This window comes from Coturnix japonica, chromosome Z, assembly GCF_054131305.1.
Source record: "Coturnix japonica strain WE chromosome Z, WE-NBRP24, whole genome shotgun sequence".
In the NCBI taxonomy this organism is placed as follows: domain Eukaryota; kingdom Metazoa; phylum Chordata; class Aves; order Galliformes; family Phasianidae; genus Coturnix; species Coturnix japonica.
In genome coordinates this window covers 41338266-41359178 of record NC_140702.1, presented here as the reverse complement: position 1 = coordinate 41359178, position 20913 = coordinate 41338266, and the positions used below count along the sequence as shown (strand labels likewise).

Genomic DNA, 20913 nt, shown 5'->3' with positions numbered 1-20913 from the left:
GCCTGGCCTGGTGGATAGTCACACCACCCTGGGAGAGGGGCTGTGACATCCACAGGAGGCATTGGCTGGGCCTGAGGGATGGGGAACGGGGCTACAGACACAGCCATGTCTGTGTGACAGACGAAGCTGAGCACACCTTAGTGCTGTTTCCACTTGTTGGCATAATGAAGCCCTGCACCAACAGGAAAACCAGCTACCCATATGACAGTGTGTAAGTACTTCTGATACCAACTGGCCTGCAGGGATGCGCTAGCAAGCCATAACTTGAGGTTTCATTCTGCACCAGGGAGCTGCTCTTTCCCTAACAATTACGGGCAGGAAATTTTTAGTGATCTCAGGTAGAATTTTGACTATCCTAACACTTATCTTTTGCAAATTCTTGTGAGAGGAAAATGCAGTCAGCTGGTGAATTAACTGTTCACCCTCTTTCTTTCATTAGTATTTAGCAGGAAGAGAATTCTATGATTCTAATTAGCAGCGAGAGAAAGCATTGTGTACATGCAACACAGCCTTGAGAAATGCTATTGTTCTCATAAATCAAGGCGTGTTTTTAGAACTATGTATTCTTACACCCTTTGTACATACACGACACTTCCTTCTTCTGCAGTGTAACAGTATGAGGAAGCACTGAAAATGCTGCAAGAAAAGCTGTACACTGGCATTCAGACTGGCAAGTGCCTTCAGCAATGAGCATGCAAGTTATTTGAGAAGGATGATGAAAATGATAGAGATTTGTTTGATGGTATGTGTGGAAGGAAGCTCTTCGATCTTACTGTGCAGCACTACGCATCATCGCTGCGCACATACCTGGGAAACCACGGCTGCAGCACACAGCTCACACTGTGAGAGCACCATCTAAAGGGCAGTACATATTAACACAGCAAAGCATGCAAAAAATAGGACATTTCCATGCTTTTCTCTCCTTCTTTTGGTAAACATTCACACAGACAACTACACAGTTTAAAACTGAGAGGGATGAACTCATTTATGTTATCTGTGCAGCTTTAAGTGTGTGAGATTTTCCCCGTGACTGCTTGTAAAGATTTTCCGTGGTTTGTTTCCTTCTCAGACAGATGTGTTTTCTTCAGTTCAAGGGCATCAGTGAGACTGTTTCTCTTTGTAGAAGGAAGAAAGTCTTGACTCATGCTACATGCTTTTCTTGTTTGTTTGCTTTTGGTAGATTTCCAGTTTTAATAAGTAAATTCCTCTGAAATATAGTGAGATTTCTTTTATTGTTTGGTCTGGTTTGGTTTGGTCTGGTTTGGTTTGTTATGTCTTACTGTTTTCTGTGTTGTTGGGGTTTTTCTTCTTCATCCAGGTATCTTATGGGCTGGGAACAGAGTCGTGTGCTCCAGAACCATTAGGGCTGTGCCTCCACCTCCATGCACCCAGCATGTGTGGGTTAGGATGAATATAACAAACAGAGCTGCATGCTTAACAGTTGCAATACAGGGGAAACAGAAGGAAGCCTGTTTTACCCCACTCTATGCAATAACTTCTACACTGCACTTGTATACCTAAAATAACCCAGAGCTTAATGGCCACAGCCAGAGGCTTGCAGAATGCACCCAGTAACATGGAAGGCTGACAGCGTTTCCAGACACCCCTTCACTAACTGGATGTTGCAGGACTAGGAGACATCCTATGCTCCTCATGACAAATCATCACGAGGTTTGGAAAGCCCACACTTTTCAGACAAGGTGGAAAAGATGAGGAGTCGAAAAGAACAAATCAGGCATACAACACAAAGTACTGAAAGTAACTCTGTTCTGAAATATCAGTTACTGAAATGTGTACGCCTGCCAGGTAATGTGTTCACTTCATCCTGTACATTTCGTGATTTGAATGGAATTATTATCCAGAATATGCTTTTCATGCATTTATATGAGTACAGCAGGCATCCACTGTTACATATTAATTAATATTAAAAGCAAAGCAAAAGAACTCTCGTTGCTTTGGGGCACAAATCAAATGCTGGATAAGGTGATCTATGATAGGCTGTTCCAAAAATACCCATTCTGGTACATCCAGTTGAGATATCTGAAATATTTCTTTGTCATAGTTGAAACATGATCTGATCCAATATTGTTTTTCCTGTGGCCCTGAATTTTTATTAAGGCTCCCAGACTGTTGCATTTTTGGTATTTGCTCAATAAAATCAACTGTAGTTTAAGGCTGCTTCATACTGCACATGTCATCCAGAAGACATCTTTTGCTTCAGATTACATAGCATTTGTTAAATAAAATAATACTGGAAATACGATTAGTTTAACTTATACTTAACATTTCTCTTTTACTAACAGAATAAGTTAAGTTGTCCCTTGACCAGATTCACTTTTCATTGTCTGAGACACAGTTAGAGCTAATGGAAAGTTATCATTTTGTTTCAATCCATGCTGATTTTCTTATGTAATATTAAAATTTATCTATTCCTGTCTTTAGTCAGCTGTTTGTTGGTCTTTTTTTTAAGTATAATTGTTATTACTTAGAAACACACAGTTACAAGCACAAAAGCTTTTTTCCTCCTGAGTTCAAGGAACGCAATCCTTGTAACAGACCATTTTTGACAGATGCAGACTTATGAATGAATGTATGATTTGCAGCGGATGGGAGTAGGGTGGAGTGCAGGGTGGAAGTCTTGTCTGTAAACATCTCTGTGCAAACGTATTTCTTGGCTCAGCAGGGAATTTATTTTAGAACAAATAACCACTGGAAAAATTTAGAACAAGTTCCTAATGCCAACAATGCAAACATCACACTTTTAAAATCTGTCCCCTGTAGATATAGCCTGTTGGAAGCCTTGTCTGTTTTTGGTGTTAGACATAATTTGGGCATCAGGCATAGCTTTACTTTCACTGGAGTAAAGAGCTACTCACATACTGTACTTGCTCAGCACCTACACAGCTAGCACAGTTTAAGCCTGGCAAAGTTAGCAGTCCTGTAAAATACAATGGTTTTGATACCACTAAACAGTGGTGTCATAGAATCATAGAACAGTTCAGGCTGGAAGGGACCTTAAAGATCATCTAATTCCAACCCACACATCACAGGCAGGGTTGCCAAGCCGAGGTCGGGTTGCCCAGGGTCTCATGCTTAAGGAAAGTTGGCTGGTCAGTGGTGAACACTGTTGTTGCTTCAGCCTCTTCAAAGATACTTGGAAAAGTCCTGTGGGATGGGGTCCTGTAGGGAAGAGGGGCCCAAAAAAAGTGGGTTAATATTCAAGGATAACTTCCTTCAAGCCCAACAAATAATAAGGTAGGCAACAATGCCAGCATGGATGAACAAGGAGCTCCTGGCCAAACTCAGACGGAAGCAGAAGGAATGCAGAAGGTAGAATCAAGAACATGTAACCTCAGAGGCATGCATAAATATTTTCCAAGCATCCGGGGATGAAATTAGGAAAACTAAGACAAGATGGAATTGAATCTGGCCAGGGATGTCAAAGACAGTAAAACAACTTGTTAAAATGCATGTCTGTTGCTAAACAAGGTGGGGAACGTGGTTACAAAGGATGGGGGAAAGGCTGAGACATTCAGTGTCTTCTTTGGTCTTCAGGTATCCCAAGTCCTAGAGATCAGAGACTGGGAGAAGATGGTGGAAGAGGTTCAGATCAGGAAAGTTTAAGCAAAGAGGACGTAAGTCCATGGACCCTGATGGGATACTCCCACAAGGGATGAGAGAACTCAAACATCATTGCAAGGCTGCACTCAATAGTTTTTGATCAACAGTGGTGACTGGAAGTGCCCAAGGAATGGAAGAAAACACAAAAGTAACTGCTGTCTTCCAGAAGGACAAGAAGGAGGACTGAGGGAACTACAAGTCTGTCAGTGTCATCTTGACCCTCAGGAAGGTGATGGAGAAGCTGGAACTAGTAAACATTTCCAGGCATACTATAGACAAGAAAGGCACCAGGAGCAGTCATCATGGATTCACCAAAGGGATGGCAATCTTGGACAACCTAATGAACTTCAACAATGAAATGACTGTCCTGACAGAGGAAAGAAGATCAGTAGATATTGTCTACCTGGACTTCAGTCATAGAATCGTAGAATCACAGAACGGTCTGGGATCTAAAGGACCTCAGAGATCATTTAGTTTCAACCCCCCTGCTGTGGCTGCCCAGAGCCACATCCAGCCTGGCCTTGAATGCCTCCAGGGATGGGGCATCCATAACCTCTTTGGGCAACCTGTTCCAGTGCATCACCACTCTCTGTGTGAAAAACTTCCTCCTCATGTCTTACTTAAATCTCCCCTGTCTTAGTTTAAAACCATTCCCCCTTGTCCTGTTGCTATAAACCCATGTAAAAAGTCATTCCCCCTCCTGTCTATATGCTCCCTTTAAGTATTGGAAGGCCACAATGAGGTCTCCCTGGAGTCTTCTCCAAGCTAAGCGAGACCAGTTCCCTCAGCCTCAAGTCAGTAGAGTGTTTGACACAGTCCCCCATACAATACTCATAGGTAAGTTGTCGATGTGTGGCCAGGATGAACAGTGAGGTAATTAGAAAAGTGACTGAATCACCAGAGCCAGGGGGTGGTGATCAGCAGAATAAAGTCTAGCTGGATGCCAGTAACTAGCAGTGAACCCCAGGGGTCAATACCAGATACAGCTCTGTCTGCATTAAGTCTGGATGACGCAAGTTTGAAAGTCACATAAAACTGGGAGGAGTGGCTGATATGCCAAAGGGTTGTGATATACCAGAGGGGCCTGGACAAGCTAGAAAAATGGGCTGACAACAACCTCAAGAAGTTAAACAAGGAGAAGTGCAAAGTCCTCTGCCTGGGGAGGAACAACCCCAGTACCATGCGAGAGGTCACCCAGCTGTGAAACTACCAGGTAGAGAATGGACCAGGGGGTCCTGGTGAAAACCTGTGAGGGTTTTGCACTGACTAGCTGAAATACTTCACACTGCTCACTCATTTCTCCTCCTCAGAAAAACAGGGAGAAAATGTGATAGAAAAAAAAACTTACAAGGATTGAGATAAGGAAAGGGGAAGGGAAGAGGAAGGGGAAGGGGAAGAGGAGGGGGAAGGAGAAGGGGAAGGGGAAGGGAAAGGGGAAGGGAAAGGGGAAAGGGAAAGGGGAAGGAAAGGGAAGGGAGGTTTTTGAGTCTTCTCCTAATCTCTTTAAATGCTTTTTGTCACAAGACCAAAATAGGACTCAGTTTTCTCATGAGACTGTCCTTCCCATCCAGCCTGGAAAGGCAGAAAGGACTTTTCTCAGGCTTTGTTAATGCATTTGCTTCCCAGCTAAAATAAGTATAGGGACATATAAACTGACAATAAAAAGTAAAAAATGAAAGAGAAACATGAGCATGTCAATACATTTGAATATTAGGCTAAAAAAGGGTATGGGATTGAATCTCAAACAAAGCATCTAATTCTTTCTGGTTCTGAACTGCCTGAGCCATGAAGATGCAGTGCCTTTCTGAAACAGAGGGATGAGGCAGATATGATCAGGTACAGGTTTTGAGGGTGAAATGAGGTCTCCTGTGGTTTGCTCTCTACAAAGTGGGATGTGTTAATAAATTACTGAAGGATTTGTAATCGGAAATTGCATACAGGAAATCACAGTTAGATGCTGTTGAACAGGAGAGGTTTAATGACAGTGAAGTCTCATTTTCATGGCAATTGTAATACAGAGTGGCTTAAAGATTTCACAGCAGAAAGGCTGATTACTTAAGCACATGAATGTATCAAAAAACAGTGCCAAACAAAGGAGTTGACTGAAAATAATAAAGAGGATGAGCACTTCTTTGTGTAGAAATACACTTAGGAAATGTAATTCAGTTTCCTTACTTCGAACACATGGTTTTCATTTGGTAAAATTAGAACTGGAATTTATGATGTAGAGTATTTCCCTACTTTTCCCTATTTTGCTTACTCACATCACGATGTAAGCAAGCATAAAATCCTTTCCTAGATAAGATATCACAGAAGCCATTAAGATCAGCAAGTTCCTTAAGAGGACATTTTCTAGGTCCATTAATATTCTAGCACAAAGTGACGTCAGTTAAATTCCGTTTTTGATTTGGTCTGTGTGATAAGCTATGAGATAAAGCCTCACTAGGAAATGTGGAAAAACTTCACATTGGCCTCCATGTGCAGGGTTTTACTCCTGGGTTAACTGGCCGGCACTGGCAGCTGCTCCTGTGAAACTCAGCAGCACTGCAAAGTGTTACTCAAAACATCTGAATTCCTCAGTCAGATCGTTTCTGCAGGAGATGGTGTTTGTAATGAACAGCTGACCTTCTGAGAAACACAGCACTCCATTGTCTGCCAGCTAATTAGAAACAAAAACAAATCCCCTTCTCCCATGCCTCCCCCAAGTGCTCCACTCTCCAGGCATAAACTACCGGTTAAATATGGAAACAACATCATGCTGAGCAGATAATTGTTTCCCAGGAAATCCCTTCTCTCCACAGGGCAGTAAGCATAATGACAGAAGCAATTTATTAGGCAGGTACTGGACTTGAAGTTATAAAGTACAGTAATTCTTCATGGCATTTTAAGAGATGGTGATATTTTCTTCTTAACCGATGATTCTTTGGTGCAACACGTAAGGGAAAGAATGATAGAGATACTTATTGCTCTTTTTAAACCATGTATCACGTTCTGCACTCAGGGATCTCAAGCTGTGAGGGAGCAGAAGGGTACACAGGCAGCAGAAGGACTATTTCCTGAGATTGCGAAAATGCCCCAGGAAAGAAGGGCACGGGCCATTCCTTCCAAACCATCCGTGCCACAGTCACAGCAGCACTGCAGCAGTGCCCCAGGCATCCAGCTGCCTCAGGTCAATTCAGCACTCTTTAGATACGTCTGGACACATAGTCCAACTAAATACTGCCTTGAGCTGTGAACCCCCCACACTTCTTTCCTCTCAGATAAGGAGAGAACTGTTAGGATGGGACTAGATGCATCATTCTCAGAACTCTGTAAAAGGTTCACAGTTTGACTCAGGAGAGAAGCAGGAAATAAGAGCCTTGTCTGATCCTTCCATGACTAGCAGCACCCTGTATCCTCCTTGAGTGATTGTGAAGGGAGAAAACCTACAGGATAGCCCCAAAAGTTTGGGGATTGTTTGATCTAAAATCAGTGAAGTGCATTTTGCCCCTCAATTTTGGAATTTGGGATCAATCTAGGAGGCAGCTAAATAAGTTGGCAAATGTGGGAGTGAGAGACACTGCTGCAGTTTAATCACACTCACATGAGAACTTGTCTGGACATGGCAACTTGCCACCATACATCTGCTTCTTTATTTTATCCATCCTTTTCCACGCCCCCAATTTTACCAAAAACTAGTAAGATCTACCCAGACCTGATTTGTATTCTCATTCTGTTTGGAAGAACACTGTACATGCCAACTAAATGAGAAGAAAAAAAGCACCAGCTTATTCCAACTTCCTTTTGTTCCCTGACACTGTCCTGAGAGCCCATCTGTTGCAGGAAGCACTCCACCTGTGAGCAGATGCCTCCTTGGTTTGTGCTCCATTTGCTTGCATACCTCAGACTGAAGTTCTTCAGGCAGCATTCTGCTACTCACTGGGTGTGCTTTCCTTACTGGAGATGGCTCTGCTAACAGTAATATGCCAGAGAAGTTAGTAACTTGCCACAATCTGCTACGTGCCCTGCTCTGCCCTGCTACTTGTGAAGTGTCTTTGCAGCGACCAAATCACAGCAGTCATGCCACAGACCTGTAAAGGCAGCAGTGTGCAGCCACCATGGCACAGGTGATGCAGATGATGGTATCTAAGGAGTTATTTTTACTGTAATAGAAAGCAACAGCAATTTGACAGTTTCTCGCTGAGCAGTTTCTGGGTAAGCTCTCCCCACAGCTTATTCAGGCAGGTTAATGGCTGAATAACTGCTTTGCTCAATGCAGGAGGTAGCTTAGTAATTAGAAAACAGGAAAAAAGAGTCACAGGGGACTGAGTCCTGCACTTCTGGAAGTGAAAGAAACCCCTGCTGGCTTTAATGGAGGAGGTCAAAGCCTGTGGAATGCAACCTACAACACTGAAACAAATTCACTCCTAATAGGCATCCAGCTGTTTCTCCTCAGACCTGCATGCTTATTATGCATCGGAATTATTTTCAGCTGTGAACAGTTATTAAAAGTGACGGGATATGGCAAGCCTTCTACTGGTATTCTAACAGTGGAATTTTTAGAGACCATTTGTTACCAGAATCTGTGTGATATTCCAGTGTGTTTTGGTTACAGCTTTGGTTGTGATGTCCTTTAGTGAGTGATGTGTTTTGTCTTCTTTGACTATGCTCCCTATGGCACGTGAGGAAAGCAACAGCTAACTTGAGATGATAATCAAGTCTTAGCAGAGGAAACATCCAATGTTTAAGTTAAGTGACAAAATGTAACATCTTACAATGTTGCAATGTGACAAAATGTAACAATACACTGGATCCATGAAACATTCCCAAGGCACACACAGAAAGCACTGCAGACAATATAGTGTAGTGGCAAAACACCTTGCAACACCAAACATCAGCAGGCAGCAGCTAAGAAAGCTGTAACAGCTCCTTGCTCTTTACAAACCTGCTAAGAATAGCACCCAATTCCAGAATGCTATTCAGCCTTTGGATGATAAAGCTTCAGATAAGAGGCCACATGCAGTGCTGGAGAGAGGGGCAGTTGTGCAGGCCGTTCTTGAAAGGGGTTATTAACTGGAGCTCTGTAACTGTTTGGCATATTGGTTATCCTTTGGTAAATGCTGGCATGCTCCACCTGTTTACATCACACTGCTGAGGCTCCCTGTGACCTCAGGACTGCTGGCAGTGTGGCAGCACTGTCTGAGCAGCATGCTTTGCTGGCATTGCACAGATCTCCCCCATAATGGTCAAGAGGAAGGTACAAACATATGCCCTGTGTTCCCTGCAGACACAGACTTCTGCTTACCTTTTTAGCCATGAAAGCCTTCTGTCCCCAGAGGCAGCACCAGCCTGGGCTCAGTGCCGTGCCGGGCTGCCTTGTTAGACCTGCTGTTCTGCTCACGGAGCTTCAGAGACACCACACAAAGCCCTCCTGTGCTGTTTATTCCTGTAATTTACTGTACAGTTCCCATTCTTACACTATTGGGAACATGTGGAAAATAATGTATCTGTCACACTAGGCCCCCAAGTATAGCAAAATGGCATAAATTATTGCCCTGAAAATTTCCACCCTTTGCTCTCTTAAACATCTGCACCAGCTGCAGAAACAGAAAATCCACTCCCAGTATCAGAGGGGGGCTCAGAGTGCTAAGGCTGAACTGTCCCAAAGCACTGCCAAGCAGGTGGTAGGTGGCAGGCAATGAGAGGATAGGCGGCCATCCTGGGACTCCACAGGGCACCAGGAAGACATGGAGCATCCCAACATGTGGCTGCCTAAAAGGGCATCAGTTTGAGATGAGATCATGTTATTGGTATTGGTAAGCAGAGGGGGAAAAAAAATTAGAGGTTCTTTCCTCTGATGTAAATAGATAACTTCCCCTTACTCCACTGGAAATGCCATGTGCATATCAAATATGAAAATCTGCCCTTTGTCTCACTGAAGAAACAATCTCAAAATCTTTTGTTTTGGCTTGTATTCATTATCTTTCAAGAGAATCTGAATGTTCTCATGATAATGTACAATGGTACTGTGTGACACACCTGAAAACAAGGCTCATGGCTGCACATGCGTGCCATTGTGAGCAGCTGCCACCCAAGTAGAAGATAGTTGTGCATCTAAAAACAGTAGGATACAAAAGTATGGGAAAGCCTTTTGTCACCCTTCAAGTTGTTTAGCAGAGAAACAGATTTGCTTTTCAATTACTTCCTCTGTTTTAAAACTTTATTTGAACTTTGTCCAGATTTCATGGTGTACTCTTCTCTGCTTCCAAGGTCTGGGTATGGATCCTGCAACAATTCCCCTGCTGAAGCTGGAATGAAATCCTCACTAAGCACATAGTATCATTCAGACTCTGGTTAATTATATCATTGTATGGCTTTTAACTGCAAACGTGTCTCATACTGAGTCAAGGTACAAGTTTACATATACAAGATGAGTGGTTTCAAGCCTTCAATCAGATTGTTGGCAGTAATCATTCCAGCCTTTCTAGCTCATTTTAATTTCCTCAATTTATTTGCATGTCTAGCTACTGCATTTGTCCTATGAAAGGCCTGGATACTGAGAAATAAATGTGTCTTGGTCTGGTTGGGTTTTCCTTTGTCATGCTAATTCAAACATCGTAATAATACCTGCCAAGTGGTGGAGTTATGAAGGAGTAGACTGAAACCATTTCATCTGCTCTGTAGTTGAGGATGTGTGGGATGGATGAACTACACCATGGACAGCAAGTACAAAGATTCATTACTTGTGCTTTCATTTTCCCCTATTTTCTTTCTGTGCCTCAGTCTCTTCTTCTGCTACCACAATCACTTTACCTAACACTATTTTTCTCTTATTTATTTGCCTGCCTCCCCTGCCAATTTCTGTTTTTCTTGTTACACAACTGTATCTGGTACATATGGTCAATACCATAAAAAGGGGGGTTAATGATACAGTGGACTAAAACTGACACCCAGACAAATGGTTGTTTTCACTCTATTTTAAATATCACCATGCCAAACTCTTCCATTTTCACATCCTTTCTCTAGAACAAAAAAGCATCAGTGAGAGAGAACAGAAGAAAAAATATGTATACGTTAATAAAAATGCCCAGGGTAGTCACTTTCCAAAAGATTTGCCGTGTGGTGACTAAGCTCATAAGTTGTCCTAGAGAAAGACTTACTTCTGGCTGAACAGCTACTTAGTTTGTGATGTGTTTTCTGCTTGCCACGTGTGTCACTTCTGCACTCTGCACTCTGATGAAATTAATATGAGGCTGACTCTGTTTCTGATCTTTTTAACTATACTCATGTGGAATTCACTTCTGCACTCTGCACTCTGATGAAGTTAATAAGAGGATGACAGGATGACGCTGTTTCTGAACTTTCTAACTATATTCATATGGAATTTGCATACTCCAGTCAGATAAAGGCTGCTCCTTGAAAATCTGGCTACTGGTGTCAAACTGTTTAGAAAGAACAGTTGCATTATTCTCCTTCTCCAGTTGTGTAGCCTAAGACTTCAGAACTACAGTTTAATTACAAGGATCTTTCCCCCCCCCCCCCAAATTAAAGACTGTCACATTGTCTGCCTACTTTCTCACACCTTCCTCAGTGCTAAATCCACATGCATACACTGCTTTATGTTTCTGTATGTGACCTTCTCAGCCTAATTTTAAAAATTCCCTTGGCCTTTTTCCTCTTCATTCCATAAATCTTGGGAGCTGAAGAAGTCATGGGGTTATTAATGGGTCAGAATTTCCTCCTAGGTGGGGAGTTAAAATGCATTTCTAAATAAATAACAGCTTTTGGTTACTAGTCAAATGGATGTTAGCTGTCCTAATTCTGGCTCTTGCTACTGAGATGTTTTATGACAGACTACTTATCTTTTGCCTAATCAAAAAGATTGATTTGTTAATCAGAGTCCTTAAATCCTCTGTGATGGTACACTAAGATAGAAGCACACATGATGCTCTGGCTCTGCCTTTAACATGTTTATCTTTTTTAATAAATAAAAGTTCTACCTCTGACCTGACTGTTGACATAAAGCTGACAGTTACCTCCAGTTCTAAAAACTAAATACTAAGAATTCGAGCCTACTACTTCTATGAATCTTAATGAGTGCTTAAACAACAATCTTGTAAATTCATCCTTCAAAAACTTATTTGATGACTAATATATCTCACAGAAGAGGATCAGGGAAGTGGAAGAAAACACACATACAAATTGTTGCAATCAGTGCCCTTGTTTCTGTATTCGGCTGTGACAAATTCTGTAATAAGGCCATGCACCAGATTTTGCATTTGAGTCCCTGGTTTGTTTTAGAGATACAGGAAAACATGTGCAAGGTGCTTGGCTACTAAGTAAAACAAAGAAAATGACTGCAGCTTATATTTGCTACATTTGTACCATAATTTTGGTAACTTCAGGGAACTCCATTTGTTTTTGCATTTGATCCCATGAAAATAATTTAGGATTTTGCTATTAGTTTCAACAGCACTAGGACTTTGTCCTTCATAGCCTGAATAGTCTCTCCACCAGGAGAACAACAACCTTTTCAGTCTTCCAAATCAATTTTTTTAAACAAGTTATTTCTGGTTTGCAATATGTGCTGCAGCACACAACACTCTGCCAAACCTCCTCCCTTCCTTGCCAAAAAAACTTGGGATATGCTGGTTTTGTTGGGCCAGACTCTCCAGAAACGTGATGGTGAGCCAAATGTTAACCATCACCAAAGAAGTTCCATCCACCAAACAAACTGCTGAGTCAAAACATGTCAGACTGCCCTGTGGTTCACTAAAATCACACTTTTATTTAACACTGTGATGCAATTCAAATACAATTAAAAAGGGGATCTAACAGATTATAACAGTAATTTCACAATCACCATGAAAGTGAAATAACTTCCAAGAAAGGCAAAGCAACAGTCAACAGCACTGCTTATTAAGTACTGCTTACTTCAGCAATTGCTTCTGAAACCAAGAATGTTCATTAATAAAAGTTTATGACAGTTCCCTGATTTTGGGTATGGCTTTTCACCCTCAGCTGAGCATGTACAATAATGTCTTACTGACTTCCTGTGCTCAAGGTCTACCATAAAAATATCTAAGGATTGACTATATTTAATTGAATAAACTTCCCAAGCACGTTTCTTCGGAGATACTAATAGATCAACTATTCAGTAGCTGGATTCACACTGACAAGTATTACAGGTAATTCATAACAATACAGTTCTTGTAACTTACCTGTGACATTTTCATTTGTCATGGGAATGAATATCTTCCTAATGAGTGCCAAACTTGAAACCATCACAGCAACACAGGCAGTGTCATCTTGGGAAATGTAAATATAAATTATAAACTGCAGTAATCTGAAAATATTTTAAAAGAATTTGCTGCCCTGAAATACACTTTGTTAAATACACATCACATATGGTATCTGATTACATTAATTACTGATTCAGTCTCCAGAACAGTTAAACATTTATTGCAAAACATATTAATTGCTCTAATATGTTTAATTATATCAAGACAAAGCAAGTCAAAATTTCAATGCAGCTCCAAGAATACAATCAACAACACTGATGAACCTAACATAACGTTAAGTACATACCAAAAGGTTAAAAGATGAGTTTGGATTCACTGCCCTATTTGAATAAACCGAGAGAAAGAGAATGGTTGTGTAGCTGAAACCAGGAATTTTACAATATCTTGCTATATGTACATAATATAAGAGAAGTTGCAATTTTATGCATGGAAAACTGCAGGTTGCTGAACTTCAGATCATGGCCTTTTGGGTACTATATCATGGCAGCGTCTCTTTGCTTTTGGGAAGAAAAAGCATCTGCATTGCTGCCACTCAACTTCACAGCTGTCTGCACAAGGAGTTCCTCTCTTTGCATGAATTCCAGCATTCACACAGTGCCTGGCATTTAGCAACCAGAAATTTTAACATATACACTAAGTAAAAGTTGGCAAACCTTTTTTAATACTAAAAGCAATGTGTATGTTGGCTTCTGATTGTTAGCGACAGATTTAAGGGAAAAAGTAAAACACTACTCTGGAAATGTTTCTAATTGCAATATTTGTAAGAAGGAGTCATCGTGAAGAATCTGAAGGTTAGTTCCCATTTTACTGTTGATCATAACTCCTCCCAGATAGCCAGCAAGGTTAATGAAGCTTTATTTAAACAGATAAACTTGCATGCCTTTAACTGGAGAACAGAACGTCTGTGTTTTCAAGAAGAATATGCAAAATCTGAGGGAAATCACAGTACCTGGCTTTGAGAGACTGTATTTCCCCAAGTTAAAACAAAACCTCAAATATGTACAGTTAAGAACAGCCTGCAAGGACAAAGTGAGGAGAATTAATGAATAAATTGAAAAAATAATGGACATTACAAATCGAAAAAAAAGAATCAAGATGATAGTGATTACAAAAACTGAAACACCAATGATAAATATAATCTAAAAAAAAAATAATCCAAAAAAGCAATTATGTAAGTTTTTCAGTGTTTTACGTACATCTGTGGGAGCATTTTTACTGAGAACTAAGTGTCCTGGGCTGCGTATGTGGGAGTCGGGGTGTGGTTTGGATTCCAAGTCTTCCATTTGCAACAGTCACTAACATTAATCAATTTTCTGTTTCATAAAAGCAGTTACATTTAAAAAGAGAAGTTTCAGCAGTTTCCAGGCACATATGGTGAGAAGCTCAACATTAAATATTATATCAGCCTCACTATACATAGGTAACATACTCACTCTGTTTTATCCAAGCATGCAAAATAGCCGTGAGATCTGAGCTAACAGCCAGAATTAAGTGTGCTTCTGTCTCTTCTTGTTCACTACCGTAGGAAGGAAGGCAAGAGGCTATCTTTGGGATTACTCACATGAATAAACTCTAGGAAATCCAGCTTCTTCCCAGCATAGTCCTCTCCAGCTCACTATCAAAGTCCTGGATGTTTGTGATTGTGCAAAATCACTAATATTATTAAATCTTGACTGCTTGATCATAATCACAGCAGTATTCCTCAAGGACAACTATAAATATTGTTTGAAACGTTCCTGCAATCCCACACATGGGGTTAGAGCTTATCTTTCAGCGAATCCCACTCATGGGTTTGGAGCTTATCTCTCTGTGAGAAGCTCACAGCAAGTTAGTGGGGCTGTATGAACACCAGAAATCAATTAACGGGTAAGCTTTGTTCACCGTGTTAGGATGAAGCAGAAAATGGCCTAGAAAACTGCTGCCAGAACTCTGTTACAGTTAGTCCCTTTGCGAACAAAGGATTTCTGGGGCAAAATAACATTGCCCTGAGGCATGCACGGGCACCTTGACTCTCAGTGGGCTGAGGCTGTACGTGTACTTACAGGAAATTATGAGTAGAATGATGAAAACTCTACCAATAAAAAGAAGTTAATTACTTTAACAAAGCCAACAGCAAATGAAAACTCTTATTTTAATCTTGTATCACTTAAGAAACCTCAAATATATAGGTGAAAGGAAGAGATTTTCTGCACTTCAGAGATTTTCTTTAAAATAACTTCTCTTACTGCCTTGGCTTCTCTTTATTCCCAGTCAAGTAACAGTCATAAAACTGACAGCTTTTCTTTTCATATATATGAAGAAGATCCTAAATGAATTGAAAGAGCAAGTATAAACAAGAATGTGTCTGTACTATATTCTTAATTTCTTAGCACTGCTTCTTAATATCCACATATTTTTAGGTGAAGGCTAAAGGCATCAAACATTTGCAGATCTACTTCCTATCAAGTGCTTTGGGCCTCTTCTTCAAAGCCTTCTTTTTGTAAAAATACACCTTATGTCTTAGTTCATGAAGAGCAGTTCACAAATGCAGTCAGGGGTGTAACAAACACTCAAGAAAGCAAATAAGATTGGAAACTTTCTTCATATTACCAAGCAATCAAAAACACAACTACTTAGCTTTTGTCTTAAAGTTGGACCTAAATTATATTTGAATAGTGATACAGTGATAAGACTGGAAAGCTCAGCACAAATGTTGAAGCACAAATGACGCTACTATCTATAGTAAAAGTAGTGGACTAAAGAGTATTTTTTATTCTATCATAATCCTACGTGGCAGCATCTTCAGAAGATACCTCAGTCAGAAGTATGAGAAATGTTAACAATTATGTCACATATGCAACTCAGGAACATGCAGTCAGAACATGACTTCACAGCTCTTTGATGACCTCTACACAGAGACATCTTCAGCAGCATCTCATTATCTTTGATAGTGTTCTGTTCAGACATCAAGATCTGAATGCAGAAAGTTATTCAAAGGACAGAGCCCTTATATAAACTTGTGAAGAATTATGATAAACGTTTTCTAGACAACCTTTTTCACTAGATGGAGTCAGAAGAAGATTCAGACACTCTTCAACATGTAGGATTTTTAGGGAGATGGAGAAGGAATTCTGAGTGTCTTACAAGCATCTGTTCTAAATGTTACTCCTTTTGTTTGTTCTCCATTATGCTTATTTTGTTGTTTGTTTGTTTTTCTTTTGTGGTTGAAGGACCTTATTAATACCTTTTATTTATTTATTTATTTATTAGCTTTTTCCACTAATAGAAAATTCTCAGTAGTGCTTGCTTACTTGTGTCAGATTTAGAAGGAGCTTGTTAACTACAGAACATTTTCTTGATTGCTGGCACAGCTTAATACAGTACCTCATGCAGTGTGATAAAAGTCATTCTGCCTAATTAGCACCATTTAGAGACAGTGCTGGAAGTCAGTGCTTTTGTGGCCCCAGCTGTGTATGGCCCTTCCCTTGAGTATATTTGCATGACACTGTACTGAGTCATACACGCAGGCCGCAGGAAGGAGACTTAGCACAAGAGCAGTATTTATTAGCATTTGTTTTTCCATATTATGATGGTATGATACTGTAACAGAAATATGCTGCAACTCTATCCAATTATACAAGAATGCATCTGAAAAACAATAGTTGCTAAGCCTTTACCCCGATCCAGTAGAGAAAATTTCTGAGTTCAGAGCTCCTATTTAGCTGGGGAATAAAACCATGTTTTCCTGACCTACTACTAGCTACACAAGACCCACACTTACAAAAGACTTCTGAAATATCTTCACATAAAACTTACACATAACTGTTTGCACATGGAAGTACATATGCAATTTCTTGTTTTGAAATACTGGGGTGTCACACTGACACAAGATTAACTTACTTCTGAAAACTCTTCAGGTCAAATAAGGATGAATAAAAGAATATGTGGATGGCTAAGAGGAAAAGGGTCATAGATGAGGAGTCCTGAAGAAAAAGATTTATTTATAAATTTGTCTGGGATGCATAAAGGGACTCAAGGAGCAGTTAGTGTCCTATAGCATCAGTTACAGAAAAGTATACCAGTTATATTCATAATGATAGGATCTGTGGCACAAATATCCAAGTTTTGTTCTAAGGATGGGATCAAGATGACTGATTCGCCACCCTGTAGATAGATGCTGTCTGAATTTCTGTGGCTCCATGAGTATCTGTATGAGGAACTCTCTGACTTCTGCAGCACAGCTGAGTGCCTAGTTCTGTTCAGTTATCTATCTTACCTCCATTGTTTTTGCAGTTGCAAATACCTGGGAAAATGAGCAGTTTGTTCTTATCTACCACAGACTTTTCTGCTCTTCTAAAAGCAATCATAAGTGAAGTAGGTAATTCTACCAAACAAGATCTGCTTTTATTGAAGCACACAGGGTTCTCTTATAAGGCCTTCTTTGCTGCCCTGGTTACCAGTGAACAACAACTCAGGACTGACATGCTGATATGCCAGTGCTCACATCTCCTTAACAGCATATAAGAAATTACTGATCTGTGCAGTTAATGGATAAAAAGGAGTAAATGCTCTTGAAAGTTTAGACAAATATGACACTGATAAATTTGCATTTCCTGGAAAGTGGATCCTTAATTAACATGTATAATGTTATATTAATATATACCCTTTGTAATTATTTTCATAACCACAGAACTGGAAAAGGGTGTTGTTTTAAAATACAGCCTTGCAGAATCTTTAAAGACATGGCAAGAGACTACCATGGTAGAGAAAACTATTTTAACTGAGGGATAAAAGTCTTTGTAGTTATATATATTTCTAGAAGGAAAAAAAAAGAAATCCTTCTGCAAATTAATATATTATGGATTTGTCAGTCTTGAAACAGCACCTTGAAGTTTAACTCCTATATAAACCACTATCTGGCTTTTGATGCAAAAACTTTTATTATCTATTGCTACTTAGAAGGCTCAAAGTTGCCCATTACAATTATTTTTTATTTTTTCAGATTTCTAGGCTTTTCTACTTAATTTATTTTCTCTGAATGCTGAGAAAAAGTAAGTCTTCCTATGCATGGCTTTCTTTCAAAAATTGGTTCATGGTTTCTAGGTATGTCAATAGAACTTAAAAAGGATGTGTGCCTAAAATACCATCTGCAGAAGACGCTTCACTAATTCACATAGTAGCTCTGATCAGCACAGGCTCATAGACTTTTAGACAAAATATTACTTTAATTGTCTGACCTCTGTCCTCCAATAAAGAGAGATGAATCTCATGGGAGAAACCTTCCACAACAGAGCACACTCGACTCCCATTCTCATGCAAATATGAAGGCAATAATGTGAAGATATTTAAAAATAAAATAAAATAAAATAAAATAAAATAAAATAAAATAAAATAAAAAAATCCAACATCAACAATAACAAATCTTAAATGTTCTGCAACAGCAAAATGAGGTAGCTACAACTTCTAATGGTTCCAGATGTGTTCATCCTGGCCTTGTCCACTACTGATTCTTCCCATAGCACAGACTCACTCTGTTTCAGGCTGGATGCAGCCCAAGCCATCACTGTGAGCTTATGCCAGGTCATCACTCTGCTGCAGTGCTCTTGATTTAAAACCACAAGTTGTAAAATTAACTTTAGTTATTGTTGGTACATGTCTCCCAACATTCATTTATAAAACCAAATAAGGATTTGTCTCACCTTAGGTATTTTGTGGAAGAAAAAAAAAATGGCTGTGAGATGCTTTAATATTTTGAAGACATAAGCATAAAGTCATGTACATAAATATCACCATCATCCAAGAGATATTGCGTAATTGAAAAAACAATGTGCTGCACTATCACTTGCAGCTGTAGATTTTCTACAGTTACTTAGGACACTCATGCAATGTAAGCAGCACGCTCTTTTAGCATGCAGTTAGTGCAGGACAATCTACTGAAATTAGAACTGCTAAATGTTAGATCACAAGCAGCTCAATACCGTAGCTGGTGGCAACACATACCAGGCTGAGTTTTGTACACCTGGGTAGGGTACTATAAGAAGGTCCCAGGGCATCTAGCTACCACCCTAGTCCCTTGCAGCCTGAGGAGAAGCACACGGACACTGACAATTTGCCATTTACTGACAGTTTCCTTAAATATGACATCTACTTCAAAAGTAATAAGTCCTATTTTATCGTATTATCCTAGAGGTGGGCATTGGTGTGATGGCAGTAAGGTCTGAACCTTCCCATTAACACTCTGTTACGTGTTATTGCTATGTGACAGATGGCAGTGGAGGGCCAGTCTGACAAAATGGGAATGCAAAAAAAAAAAAAAAAAGGGCACGCACTGATATTTGCTGAATGTTTATGGAGACCAAACAGTGTATGTGAGCACAGTCAGGTGGTGGGTGGTGCTTTTCAGCAGCAGTGACGGCAGAGTTAATGTTGAAAAACAAGCTGCTAATTTGTTCTGTCAAACAGTGTCATTTTCCTCTTTTTATCTGTTGTCATTTCCATAGAAATAAATACAAGGCATTACTTTCAGAGCAACCGACATAATATAGCACTGTGATTGGATGGATATACAGGTAGATGGAGAAGAACATTCAGGTACCCGTTTAGTTTAGCACTCAGCATAAGTAAGGAATAGATTCACTCTTACCTTATAATGGGGGGTTGGAGCTTCATGATCCTTGAGGTCCCTTCCAACCCATGTCATTCTGCGATGCTGTTGCTCATTTGTTTGCTTTTTTTCAGGAAGATGAGTTAGGAGTTCTGTCTACTCTTGTTTCTTGGGTTTGAGACTGTTGACTGTTCTCCACATACAACCACTGACTTCAGATGAAACCTAATTCAAAGCAGTCCACCTTAAAGCCCAAAAGGAAATACTGAGATGGTATTGCATTGGATTATTCACCGTTAATCTTCCAAATACCCCTATGACCACAGGCTTGTCAGTGTTGCAGGTTCTGAATACATTATGAAACTGTCATTCTCTCCAAAGACTTAGAGCTGAGCCAGACGGCACATCTGACTCCTCTGTCTAAGCTACAGGATTACTGTTGTGAAAAGCAGAAAGCAAAGTGTCAGAAGATGAGACTACAAGAAGCCATGGCTATCTAAGCATTGTGACTACTGCACACTGATTTGAGTAAACATCCGGCGTAATTGTTATCATTTGTTATAAAAACCAGACCTGATAAACAACAGGGTGCAATAAGGATCTTGAACAAAATGGAACCAGCACCTTGAAATGATGTTATGATTCTTTTTCTTCAATATGCATGCACGTACAATAGTTCCTTCTGCAGTAAGAATCAAACATGCATGAGTCAGCCTATCCAATATCAGTAATTACCGCTATAAATGCACAGCTATTACGCATTCAGCTTGTGTAGCTTGGGAGTAGTCTACTCTATTGGGAATAAAGATGGTAGGGCTTTGCTGCCTTCCTTGGGGCAGGCAGGGAGTCCAGCAGCACAGCCCTGGCCACGCAGCCCTACCACCTTATGAGAAGAGCCGATGCTCCTGTCAGTTACAGGTGCTTCCCCGAAGGCAGCAGTGCCAGGATGTGTCCTTCCCAACCCCACCACCTGCATGTTTGTTCTCCCAGCTTCCTTCTCACATTCTTTACTCAACGCTTCTTTGCCCATCCCCATTTATGCCTCCTGAGGCCTGTGGCAATGAGCACTGCGAGTGCACGATGCTGTGGGATTAACACCCTGCGGTTGGGTACTCCACGCGGGGTTTTGCATTGGGTTTTCGTGCACGGCCCCTCCCAGGGTGAACATGCGGGACTGCCCAAAAGCAGCGCTGTCTGCGAAGCACAATTCAGGACGTAGGTGCGATCAGAGAAGGCACAAACACGCGCAGCCTTGCCGAAGCGCTGCCAAGACAGCGAACACGAGCAGGCCCGTAGTCAGTCGGCTGCATTCAAGGCAACAAGCGGCAGCACCAACCCCGCCGTTCCCCCAGGCCGCTCCCGCAGCCGCAGCTCGCGAGGGGCGTGCCGGGGCGTGGCGGAGCGGGGTGGGGTTGGGTGGGAGGAGAC

The 20913-nt window shown here is 40.7% G+C and overlaps 1 long non-coding RNA gene across 2 annotated transcripts; it reads right to left on the bottom strand.

Annotated features, from left to right (window-relative positions):
• Positions 1–1428: 1428 nt before the first annotated feature.
• Positions 1429–20877, bottom strand: LOC146753941 (uncharacterized). Of its 2 annotated transcripts, none has more exons than XR_014939155.1 (3): positions 19525–20877; positions 12822–12908; positions 1429–3180 (listed from the first exon to the last, which is right to left on the bottom strand). It is a non-coding gene; the product is annotated as an uncharacterized LOC146753941 (long non-coding RNA). The 2 variants fall into 2 exon arrangements; XR_014939154.1 differs by lacking the exon at positions 1429–3180 and adding an exon at positions 9780–9908 and having other exon boundaries at positions 19525–20876.
• Positions 20878–20913: the final 36 nt, after the last annotated feature.